At 40.9% G+C, this 9,121-nt stretch overlaps 1 protein-coding gene across 1 annotated transcript in view; it reads left to right on the top strand.

Annotated features, from left to right (window-relative positions):
- Positions 1-8,748: 8,748 nt before the first annotated feature.
- LOC138963017 (uncharacterized) overlaps positions 8,749-9,121 on the top strand; it is a 7,722-nt gene continuing 7,349 nt past the window's right edge. Inside the window, exon 1 of the mRNA XM_070334988.1 lies at positions 8,749-8,819. The gene's annotated coding sequence lies outside the window, so the exon portion shown is untranslated. The remainder of the gene's footprint in view (positions 8,820-9,121) is intronic.

Below are 9,121 nucleotides of genomic sequence, written 5' to 3' on the forward strand. Positions count from 1 at the left end.
CAGCTTGACTAAATGTAGTAATTTCGCCTCACGCGACTTGTTTTTGTTTGGCGGAGGGGACAGTGTCAGCTGATAAGCAATTATTGAGCGACAGTGCCAACGCGGGACTGAAACGAAGGGTAGTGATGCGAAAAGTGCATGACTTGACGCGGACAATGAAAGGGATAAGCCCCATCACATAGGGCTGTCGCCACTCCAGTGTTAATGGCAACAAGAAAAGCACGTCTCCATGTCCCTCTTTTCCACAGGTGTACTGTGAGCCCAGTGCACACCCGTTTCAACCCTGTGCACGGATTTTGACGGATTAGCTCCGAATATTGCCAATTAGGCCAGGTAATGCTTGAACTGCGGTTCGCCTTGACTACTTTTAGGCTTCTTTTTCTACTCTCTGTTCCAATGTTTAGGCTTTTTGAAGGGAAACGAGCTATTTGTGAATGGCAAAACACGTACGGCCGTGGATTTCATTGCGAGGGGTTATAAGCTTACTTATTTCTTTTTTTGTCCTCGATGGTAACGATGTATGTTGCATGATGACTAGGTGGGAAGGGGGAGGGGCGTGAGGTCGAAGGGGTGGGGTGGTGATGGGGGGGGGGGGGTGAGAATACAATAGGGTGGGGAAAGAGGTGGGGAGGGATGGGGGATGGTAGGGGTGTGTGAAAGAGAGAGAAAGAGAGGGAGAGAGAGAGAGAGAATGAGAGACAGTGAGAGACAGAGACACTGACAGACAGACACATAAGACAAACTCAAGACTCAAGTGTCCAAGACTCAAAGATGCAGACGTAGACAGACAGACATACAGAAAGAGATACACAGACAGAGACACAGAGAGGAGAAAACAGGTGGCGTAAGGCGAAATAACAACATTTACTCAAGCTGTCGAACTCACAGAATGAAACTGAACGCACTGCATTTTTTCACCAAAACCGCATACTCGTTGGTTCGTCAGTCCACCGCTCGTGGGAAAGGCAGTGAAATCGACAAGCCAGAATAGTGCGGTAATGGTCGCGCTGAGCAGGATGACACGCGTTTCTGTATCTCTATTCTTTTTAGCGTACTGAGTTTGTTTTTAATCCAAACATATCATATCTATATGTTTTTGAAATCAGGGACCGACAAGGAATAAGATGAAATTGTTTCTAAATCGATTTCGGACAATTAATTTTAATCATAATGTTCATATTTTTAATTTTTAAAGCTTGTTTGTAATCCAAATATAACATATGTATATGTTTGTGGAATCAGAAAATGACGAAGAATAAGATGAAATTGTTTTTGGATCGTTTAAAAAAATAATTTTAATGACAAGTTTCCGATTTTTAATGACCAAATTCATTAATTATTTTTGTTAACCACCAAGCTGAAATGCAATACCAAAGTCCGGCCTTCGTCGAAGATTGCTTTGCCAAAATTTCAATCAATTTGATTGAAAAATGAGGGTGTGACAGTGCCGCCTCAACTTTTACAAAAAGCCGGATATGACGTCACAAAAGGTATTTATGGAAAAAATAAAAAAAACTGTCCGGGGATATCATTCCCAAGAACTCTCATGTCAAATGTCATAAAGATCGGTCCAGTAGTTTAGTCTGAATCGCTCTACACACGCACACACACACACACACACACACACACACACACACACACACACACACACACACACACACACACACACACACACACACACATCACGACCCTCGTCTCCATTCCCACTCTATGTTAAAACATTTAGTCAAAACTTGACTAAATCAGTAAATGTGAAAAGCGTCCAAATCGTGGTTTCCAAGCAAAATGGCTCGCCCTACACGGTCTTTTATTGGTGTTTTACCAGTCATGTTTCTTAAGGTTTGTCAAGATTTGCACAAGATTGGAAGAGTTTTACTTTCAAGAAATTAAAGTTAAAAAAGGTTTGAACAAGTTTCAGAGAACTGCATGGTGTCTGTTGTACTTAAATCAGCAAAGCTGATTGTTTCAGTTGCAGTATGCAACATATAATCCAGGGGCGGATTTAGGGGAGGGGGGGGGGGGGGGGGGTGTTACTGGGGTTCCGCCCCCACCCCCTAAAAAAAAAAAGAAATTTTGTCAGTGAATTATTTTTCTTTTTTCTGTCTGTAAAACCGGGGGAAGTTATTTGGGTTTTTTTAATTGTCACACAACAATTCTAAATAAAAACAAGTCGCGTAAGGCGAAAATACAATATTTAGTCAAGTAGCTGTCGAACTCACAGAATGAAACTGAACGCAATGCCATTTTTCAGGAAGACCGTATACTCGTAGCATCGTCAGTCCACCGCTCATGGCAAAGGCAGTGAAATTGACAAGAAGAGCGGGGTAGTAGTTGCGCTAAGAAGGATAGCACGCTTTTCTGTACCTCTCCTTGGTTTTAACTTTCTGAGCGTGTTTTTAATCCAAACATATCATATCTATATGTTTTTGGAATCAGGAACCGACAAGGAATAAGATGAAAGTGTTTTTAAATTGATTTGGACAATTTAATTTTGATAATAATTTTTATATATTTAATTTTCAGAGCTTGTTTTTAATCCGAATATAACATATTTATATGTTTTTGGAATCAGCAAATGATGGAAAATAAGATAAACGTAAATTTAGATCGTTTTATAAATTTTTATTTTTTTTTACAATTTTCAGATTATTAATGACAAAAGTCATCAATTAATTTTTAAGCCACCAAGCTGAAATGCAATACCGAAGTCCGGGCTTTGTCGAAAATTACTTGACCAAAATTTGAACCAATTTGGTTGAAAAATGAGGGCGTGACAGTGCCGCCTCAACTTTCACGAAAAGCCGGATATGACGTCATCAAAGACATTTATCAAAAAAATGAAAAAAAAACGTATGGGGATTTCATACCCAGGAACTCTCATGTCAAATTTCATAAAGATCGGTCCAGTAGTTTAGTCTGAATCGCTCTACACACACACACAGACACACACACACACGCACATACACACACACGCACGCACATACACCACGACCCTCGTTTCGATTCCCCCTCGATGTTAAAATATTTAGTCAAAACTTGACTAAATATAAAAAGAACCAAGAAAGGTAGGTTGTTGGACATTTGTTATTGACAAAACAATACATTCACAGATATTTCGACCAAACGGTCTTTTAAGTGAACAGACAAACAAATATTCACACAAAACTGATCTTGATAGAAAGCCGAGCGAATGAATACCATGACAACAAGTATAAGACAGACAGCTTGCCACAAAGAAATCGACATCTTCTTCCAGGAAGAAGCCAGAAAATGTTATAATCAAACATGTTGTGCCCGGTCATGCAATACAGTGCTTGTGTCATTGCGCCAGTGACGTCAGCCGTACAGCCTTGTGTTAGAACACACTCTGCACTTCTAACACAACAACAGGTTTTCATTGGACACACCTGTGTTGAGGGTGGGCTTTAGCAGCCTTTGTGCTGTGATTGGCTTCTTGAAAGCTGTCTATCATTTTCCATGGATCTAGAAGCACTTTGCTCACATGGCAGGTTTGTATTGGCTGGCTGCCGTTCCCAGTCCAGGTTATAAGCAAAGGAAGCGGACTGTGTCATGTATATTGCTAGGCAAGCATATCATGTTCCATTTAGAGATAGCTCCATTAGAGTGAGTCTATTAGCTAAAGGTCCAAGGGACAGCATTCCGTATGAATAGGACAAGAGTTGAGGCTCTTGATATTAAAGCATGGCCGAACCTACACTATGTCTCCGCCTCTCTGTACATAAAACCCACAAACACAACATGGTGACCAGAAGTGGGGCTTGTCAAGAACGTTTGGACTGAAAGATAAGTCACTCAAGCATAATATTAGACTATGGAGGGAACTGGTAGCTGTCCAAGATTCAATTGGGAAGCAAGAGATCTAGTGGGGGAATGGAATTCTTTCAAAGATCACGTGTCTTTCATGTTCAAGGGACCACTGAAAGCCAAGACAGAAGAAGAAAAATGTTCCTATCTAATGTTATGGGTTGGAGAGAAGGGTAGGAAAATCTTCTCAACCTGGACATTGAGTGATGAGCAGCAGAAAAAGTTGCAGAACTACTACGATGGTTTCAAAGCCTACGTTCAGCCCAAATCAAACCCAATCTTTGCAAGGTACAAATTTCACAGCAAGGTACAGGCACCAGATGAAACGTGTGAACAGTTTGTAACAGAACTGAAGCTGCTTGTGAAAGAGTGCGAGTACGGAGACAAAGAAGATGAGGTAGTGAGAGACAGAATAGTGTTCGGAACAAAATCAGACAAAGTGCGTGAGAAACTCATTGATATTGGGAAAGATCTGACTCTAGAGAAAGCTATTGAGATAGCCAGAGTGGATGAAATGTCAGTGAAACAGCTGAAAGAAATGAATTTGTCAGCTGGAGCAGCCGTTCATGCAGTTAGGCATAGAGAGAGAACGAATGCACAAAAGACGTCACGCAGCAGCGACAAGAACAAAGGTACACATGCACCTAGCGAAAACAGAGCTACGGCACAGAAGAAATGCGGTAGGTGTGGCATGAAGCACACACAAGATGCGCAATGTCCTGCGATAGGAAAAGAATGCAGAAAATGCATGAAACCAAACCACTTTGCGAGCATGTGTAGGGCCAGAACAGAGCAAACACACAGCTCAAAGAGGAGAAACAAAGTACACACACTAGACGATAGTGACAGTAGCGACACAGAGGATGAAGTGCAAGCGTACTCGTTAGGTACAATCGGCACTGCAGAAATGAATACAGTGGATTCCGGATGGTTTCAGAAACTGGAAGTAGAAGAGAAAACAGTCAATTTTCAGTTAGATACTGGAGCAAAATGCAATGTCATTTCTGAGAAGACGTTCAAATCTTTCAAAGGAAAGAAACTGGAGAAGTCAAAGGTCAAACTTACGTCATATTCAGGCCATACCATCAAGACACTAGGTTCGACGAAACTGACATGCAAGTTCAAGAAAGAAGAGCATGAAGTGAAATTCTATGTCACAGAGATGGATAGTACAGCGATACTTGGTCTGGAAGCTTGTCAGAGATTAGGACTGATCCAGAGAGTAGACACAGTGCAGTCAAGCATGACGCAAGAGGTTAAAGGAGATCACCCTCAGCTAGATGTTAAAGGAGAATACCCAGATTCTTTTGAAGGTTTAGGTTGTCTCCCAGGAGAGGTTCATCTCAAAGTTGACCCAGATGTACAGCCAGTAGTACACGCACCCAGAAAGATACCAGTTGCGCTACACAAGAAAGTTAAAAGTGAACTGAAACGTATGGAAAAGGAAGGCGTTATCACAAGACAAGAAGAACCTACTGACTGGGTGAACAGTATGGTAGTGGTAGAAACGCCAAAGAAAACAAGAATCTGCATAGATCCACGAGATCTGAACAAAGCTATCAAGAGAGAACACTATCCAATGAAGACGATAGAAGAAGTTGTTCAGAACATGCCAGGAGCAAAAGTTTTCTCTAAACTAGATGCAACATCTGGTTATTGGCAGCTCAAGTTGGACGAAGAGAGTTCCAAGCTGTGTACATTCAACACACCATGGGGGAGATATAGATTTCTCAGGTTACCTTTTGGAATAGTTTCAGCTAGTGAAATATTTCAGAGAGTCATGTCTCAGATGGTAGAAGACATAGAAGGCGCAGAAGCTGTCATGGATGATGTTGTCGTGTCGGGATCCAACACGAAAGAGCATGACAAACGACTGAAGAAAGTCATGGAGAAAGCAAAGTCGTACGGTCTCACGTTCAACGACTCAAAGTGCGAGTTTCACAAGTCAGAAATCTCGTATGTAGGGCACATACTGTCAGGTGAAGGTCTGAAAGCAGATCCAGAGAAGATCAGAGCAGTTCAGAAGATGAGCAGTCCTCAGAACAAGAAAGAACTGATGACGTTCCTAGGGTTCATTCAGTACTTAGGAAAGTTCTTACCCAACTTGGCAGATGTGAGCAAACCACTCAGAAAACTGACAGAGAAAGATGCAGTGTGGAAGTGGACAAAGACAGAGGAAGAGAGTTTCAAGAAGCTGAAGAAGCTAGTGACGGAAGCACCAGTACTGAGGTACTATGACCCAGCAAAACCTCTGACACTATCAGTTGATGCGTCATCCACAGGATTAGGTTGTTGCCTCATGCAGGAAGGTCAGCCGATCGCGTACGGGTCAAGGGCACTGACAAAGACACAACAGAACTATGCGCAGATAGAGAAGGAAACACTTGCAGTAGTGTACGGATGTGAGAAATTTCACACATATGTGTATGGTAGAACGGTAGAAGTAGAGACAGATCACAAACCATTGCAGTCCATCTTTACAAAACCACTACACAAAGCACCTGTTCGTCTGCAGAGATTCATGTTGCAGCTACAGAAGTATGACCTCAAGGTGAAGTACAAACCCGGGAAAGAAATGTACGTCGCAGATACGCTCAGCAGATCGTACCTCCCAGAAACAAAAGAACAGTTGATTCCAGAGAAAGAAATCAATGCTATCAACCCAAGGTCACACTTGCCCATCTCAGATGAGAAATATGCAGAATTTCAGAGAGAAACAGCAAATGACGTAGAACTGACAGAACTAAAAAAAGTCATCTTGAAGGGTTTCCCAGAGAACAGAAGAGATGTCCCAGAATCAGTTAGAGCTTATTGGTCATTCCGAGATGAGCTTACATACACAGACGGTCTGATTTTCAGAGGGCTCAGATTAGTCATTCCCAAGAAGCTTCAAGTAGATCAGCTGCAAAGAATTCATTCATCACATTTAGGCATAGTGAAATGCAAGAGCATGGCCAGAGAATTGGTATTCTGGATAGGTATGTCGTCACAGATTGAAGACATGGTCACAGCATGTAGAGTTTGCGCAGAAAACTCCAGAGCTAACCCCAAAGAACCAATGATACCAATGGACATTCCAGATAGACCATGGGCAAAGATCGCAGCAGATTTGTTCGAGCTGAACAAGACACACTATTTGATAATAGTAGATTACTACTCCAAATGGCCAGAAGTCATTACACTGAACAGTCTCAACACCAAAACAGTCGTTGGCCACATGAAAAGTCAGTTTGCAAGATTTGGAATAGTAGATGAGTTGATCACAGACAACGGACCACAGTTTGCAAGTGCTGAATTCGCAGAGTTCATGAAAGAGTATGAAATCAAACATACCACCACAAGCCCTTACCACCCTCAAGGTAACGGTCAAGCAGAAAGAATGGTCCAAACAGTGAAGAATCTGATGAAAAAATCCAAAGATCCTTACAGATCACTCCTAGACTACAGAAACACACCATTAGACACAGGAAAATCACCTGCAGAATTGTTTCTAGGCAGAAAACTGAAAACAACACTCCCAACAAGAGCAGAACTGTTGAAACCAGGAAAACAGCAGAACAAGAAGAATCACAAAGATTTGATTGCTCGCCAAAAGAAGCAGAAAGAGTACTTTGACAGAAAAGCCAGTGGCAATTTGACAAAACTCAGAGCAGGAGATCCAGTCATGATGCAGTTTGGTAACAGATGGAAGAAAGCAGAAGTAGTTACTCCTCATTCTACACCAAGATCCTATGTAGTCAGAGATGAACAGAATGTAGAGTACAGAAGAAACCGCAAAATGCTCAGACCAACAAAGGTAGCATCCAGAGACAGTGATTCCAACAGAACAGTTACCATGCCAACTACTGATCAGAATGTGAAAGACTCAAATCAGAAAGAAAAAGAAAAGAAAATAGGAACTGAACAGATTCCAGTACAAACTGATGACAAGAACATGGTTGAAAACAAAGACAGTGCAGTAACAACCAGATCCGGAAGAGTTGTCAAACAACCAAAGAAATACAGTGATGAGTACACATGAACTGAGTAGGTACAGCTGACAGTAATGATGATAAAAGTATGCTAGAGTAGACAGCAGAGAATGATAACCAGAGTAATGGTACTACATGTATTTTAATTTCAGAAAGTTATGAATAGTTCAGTTGTATATTTTATTGATTATGATTTACAGTATTGATTAAGAAAGATTCAGAATATGAATAAGAATGTATGCTGGAGATAAAGAATGTTTGAAGACAGATTTTATTTTCAATTGCTCAGAGACACTAAATGAACAGAAGATTCATTCACGCAATGATTGAAACAATGACTATGTACAAGATGTTTGTAACACATGTCAAAATAACATTCACATCATATAAACATGCAGACACAATGATAATGTCTTGAAGATTTTATTATGTTTATTGGAGTGCAAAACATTGTCCATCTTTAGGTGATGTAGGTAAATATTATAGAATAGTAACCAGAGTGTGAATGTGTAACAAATCCATTGTCAGTATGAATGCTGAAATTGTCAGTATGAAAGTTCAATGTGTGAATAAGAACATTTTTTATAAGTGAAGTTTCACAGGAGTAAGTTTAAAAGTTTTGTTTCTGTTCTAAGTGTTAAATAAAAGAAAATAAATGAAGGCCCACATAATTTAGTAAAAGATAAAGATTCAAAATCAAAATGTACATTCAAGTTGAAGAAGATGATTAGAAGTATTTTTTATTTGTAAAAGAGAGGATGTCATGTATATTGCTAGGCAAGCATATCATGTTCCATTTAGAGATAGCTCCATTAGAGTGAGTCTATTAGCTAAAGGTCCAAGGGACAGCACTCCGTATGAATAGGACAAGAGTTGAGGTTCTTGATATTAAAGCATGGCCGAACCAACACTATGTCTCCGCCTCTCTGTACATAAACCCACAAATACAACAGACTGCTGCTGCACATCATAACGATCAACCGTTTACGAAGACATCTGATAACCATCTGGCAAATCTGCAAGGTAAGCACGGAGAGAGAGAGAGAAAGAGAGAGAGAGAGAGAGAGAGAGAGATAGAAAGAGAGAGAGAGAGAGAGAGAGAGAGAGAGAGAGAGAGAGAGAGAGAGAGAGAGAGAGAGAGAGAGCTCGAAAACGCAAGACATGTTTGGTATTCCAAACCTCAAAGTGAAGGAACACGCTTCAGGGCGCTCCTTCTCTCCGCTGTTGAAAACAAAAAGTATTTAAGAATCTCTTCCGGGCGGAAAGACGGCCAGCGGCATTGTGATCTCATCACATACCACTAGATCGGTGCCACGTACACAAAC

This window comes from Littorina saxatilis, linkage group LG3 (genome assembly GCF_037325665.1).
Source record: "Littorina saxatilis isolate snail1 linkage group LG3, US_GU_Lsax_2.0, whole genome shotgun sequence".
In the NCBI taxonomy this organism is placed as follows: Eukaryota; Metazoa; Mollusca; class Gastropoda; order Littorinimorpha; family Littorinidae; genus Littorina; species Littorina saxatilis.